The following is a 3777-nucleotide window of genomic DNA, read 5'->3' as shown; positions in this document are numbered from 1 at the left end:
AAAAAAAAAAGAGAAGAATGAGGGCTGACTTGCTCTACTACATATTTAAATGGTTTAATAATTAAAACAATTCAGCACTAGTCCCTTATCATCAAAATTGACAAATAAGTACCCAAAAAAAGACCCTAGAAAAACAACTTTATTATTTTTTATCTTTTATTTTTGGGGCAGAGTCTCGCACTGTTGCCCAGACTGGAGTGTGTTGGTGTGATCTCAGCTCATTGCAAACTCTGCTTCCCAGGTTCAAGCAATTCTTGTGCCTCAGCCTCCTGAATAGCAGGACTACAGGTACTCACCATCACACCTGGCTGATTTTTGTATTTTTAATAGAGATAGGGTTTTGCCATGTTGGCCAAGCTGGTCTCGAACTCCTGGCCTCAAGAGATCCTCCTGCCTTGGCCTCCCAAATTACTGAGATTACAGGCATGAGCCACCTCGCCCAGCCAAAAACTGACTTTATACAGATGCTCCTCAACTTACAATGGAGTTATGTCCCAACAAATTGATCATACATTGAAAATATCATAATTGGCTGGGCACGGTGGCTCACACCTGTAATCCCAGCACCTTGGGAGGCCGAGGTGCGCAAATCACCTAAGATCAGGAGTTCGAGACCAGCCTGGCCAACATAGTGAAACCCCGCCTCTACAAAAAATACAAAATCAGCCAGGCATGGTGGCGCATGCCTGTAACCCAGCTACTCAGGAGGCTGAATCAGGAGAATGGCTTGAGCCTAGGAGGCAGAGGTTGCAGTGAGCCGAGATCATGCTATTGCACTCCAGCTCAGGCGACAGTGCGAGACTCTATCTCAAAAGAAAAAAAAAGAAAATGTCATAATTGAAAGAGCATTGAATACACATAACCTACCGAACACCAGAGCTTGGCTTTGCCTATCATAAACGTGTTCAGAACATTTACATTCACGTGGCTAGGAGCTGCAGCTCACTACTCACTACTACTGCCCAGCATCAGGGAAGAGTATTATATGGCATATTGCTAGCCCGGGAAACAGCAAAACTCAAAAGCTGAAGTATGGTTTCTCCTGAAAGCATATTGCTTTCACACCATCATACAGTCAAACAATTCTATGTCCAACTGGCATTAAGTTGGGATCATCTATATATGAGATTAACAATCATATACAGATTATTATGCCCTTGGGCATAAAGCAAATGGAAGGATTATACAATAAATGAGGTTAGTATAAATCAGTTAACTACTGGGAAAAGGACAATTTCCTCACATTGCACCATGCACTAAATTAAACTGACAATGATTAAAACTTGAATAAAGCTTTAATGAAATATAGGTGAATATCTAAATGGTTTTATGATGGAGAAGAAAAAAACATTAAAAAATGGAAGCAACTGTGAATGAAACAATCAATATATTTGACCACATAAAAATATTTAAATAATCAAAATAATTATAAACAAATTAAAAGACAAAGAACAAATTGCAAAAATTATTTCCAAAAACATGATGGACAACTGGTTGACCTCCTTAAAATATAAAGAATTTACTAAATTAGTAAGAAAAACACTAAAACCTCAATGAAAATAAAAGGATAAAAGGTACAACTAGACAATTCACTGAAAATGAGATACAAGTGGATAAAATACATAAGGAAATTGTCCAACTTGAATAACCTACAAAATTATACAACAAAACAATATACCTTTTGCTCATGAAATCAGCAAAGAGAATCACAGTTTGAGTACAATACTATAGAAATGTTCATATGGAGGCTGGGTGGCAATGTCAACCGGGAAAACATTTTTTGAAAAGAATCTGTTAATATTCAAGATGAATACTAAAGATGTTCATGTACTTTAACCCAAATTTATTAATTTTTATTATTTTTAGAGACAGGGTCTCACTCTGTCACCCAAGCTGGAGTACGGCAACACGATCACAGCTCACTGCAGCCTCTAACTCTTGGGGTCCAACAATCCTGCCTGAACCTCCGGAGTAGCTGAGACTACAGGTACATGTCACCATGCCCAGCTAATTTGTTTTTAAGATTCAAGGGGTGCATGTGGAGGTCTGCTACATGGGTACATTGCATGATGCTGGTTTGGGCTTCTATTGATCCCGTGACCCAAACAGTGAACATAGTACTTAATAGGTAGTTTTTCAATCCTTACTTATCTCCCTCCCTAACTCTCCCCTTGGGGAATCCCAGTGTCTACTGTTCCATCTTTCTGTCCGTGTGTACCCAACGTTCAGCTGCCATTCACATGTAAGAACATGCAGTATTTGGTTTTCTGTTTCTGTTAATTCACTTAGGATGATGACCTTCAGCTGCATCCACGTTGCTGCTAAGGACATAATTGTGCTCTTTTTTAAGGCTGTGTAGTATTTCTCGGTATATATATGTACCAAATTTTCTTTATCCAATCCACGGTTGACGGGCACCTAGGTTGATTCCATGTCTTTGCTGTTATGAATAGTGCTGTGATAAAATACACATGAGCGTAGGTATATTTTTGGTAGAACAATTTATTTTCCTTGGGTATACACCCAGTAATGAGATTGCTGGGTCAAATGGTAATTCTATTTTTTGTTCTTTTAGAATTCTCTAAACTGCTTTCCACAGGGGCTAAACTAATTTACAATCCTGCCAACAGTGTATAAGCATTCCCTTTTCTCCAAAACTTTGCCAACATATTATTTTTGCTTTTCTTTTAAAGACAGATTTTCACTCTTGTCATCCAGGCTGGAGTGCAATGGTGCAATCTTGGCTCACTCCAATCTCTGCCTCCCAAGTTCAAGCAATTCTCCTGCCTCAGCCTCCCCGGTAGCTGGGATTACAGGCATGTGGCACTATGCCCGGATAGTTTTTTTTGTATTTTTAATAGAGACGAGTTTCACCATCCTGGTCAGTCTCATCTTGAACTCCTGACCTCAGGTGATCCACCCACCTTGGCCTCTCAAAGTGCCGAGGTTACAGGCATGAGCCACCATTCCCAGCCAGTTTTTGACTTTTTACTAATAATTCTGACTGGTAAGAGATGGTATCTCATGATGGTTTGATTTGCATTTCTCTGACGATTAGTGATGTTAGGCAATGTTTCATGTTGGCCACTTGCATGTTTTGTTTTGAGAAGAGTCTATTCGTGGACTTGGCCCACTTTTAAAGGAGTTATTTGTTTTATTTTCTTGTTGATTTATTTAGATTCCTTATGGATTGTGGCTATTAGTCCTTTGTTGGATACATAGTTTGCAACATTGTTTACTCTGTTAATAGTTTCTTCTGCTGTTCAGAAAGTCTTTAGTTTAATGAGGTCCTGATTGTCAATTTTTGTATTTGTTGCATTTGCTTTCATCATAAATTCTTTGTCTAGGTCAATGTCCAGAAAAGTATTTCCTAGGTTTTCTTCTAGGATTTTTAGAGTTTGAGATCTTAATCCATCTAAGTCTTTAATCCATCCTGAGTTAATTTTTATATATAGCAAGACACAGGGGTCCAGTTCCATTTTCTGCATATGGTTAGCCAGTTTTGTTTTTTCTTTTTTTTGTAGAGACAGGGCCTTGCTATGTTGCCCAGACTGGTCTCAAACTCCTGGCCTCATACAATCCTCTTGCCTCAGCCTCTCAAAGTGTTGAGATTATAGTAATGAGACACCATGTCTAGCCTAACCCAAATTTCTTTTTTTTTTTTTTTTATGGAGTTTCACTCTTGTTACCCAGGCTGGAGTGCAATGGCACAATCTCGGCTCACCGCAACCTCCACCTCCCGGGTTCAGGCAATTCTCCTGCCCCAGCCTCCTGAGT

At 39.3% G+C, this 3777-nt stretch overlaps 1 protein-coding gene across 1 annotated transcript in view; it reads right to left on the bottom strand.

The window, feature by feature from the left end:
• TMEM241 (transmembrane protein 241) overlaps window positions 1-3777 on the bottom strand; it is a 147471-nt gene that overhangs the window by 138510 nt on the left and 5184 nt on the right. The gene's annotated exons all lie outside the window — the stretch shown is intronic.

This window comes from Cebus imitator, unplaced genomic scaffold, assembly GCF_001604975.1.
Source record: "Cebus imitator isolate Cc_AM_T3 unplaced genomic scaffold, Cebus_imitator-1.0 Scaffold12, whole genome shotgun sequence".
Classification (NCBI taxonomy): Eukaryota; Metazoa; Chordata; class Mammalia; order Primates; family Cebidae; genus Cebus; species Cebus imitator.
The sequence above is the reverse complement of the archived record's forward strand: the minus strand, read 5'-3'. Positions and strand labels throughout refer to the sequence as shown.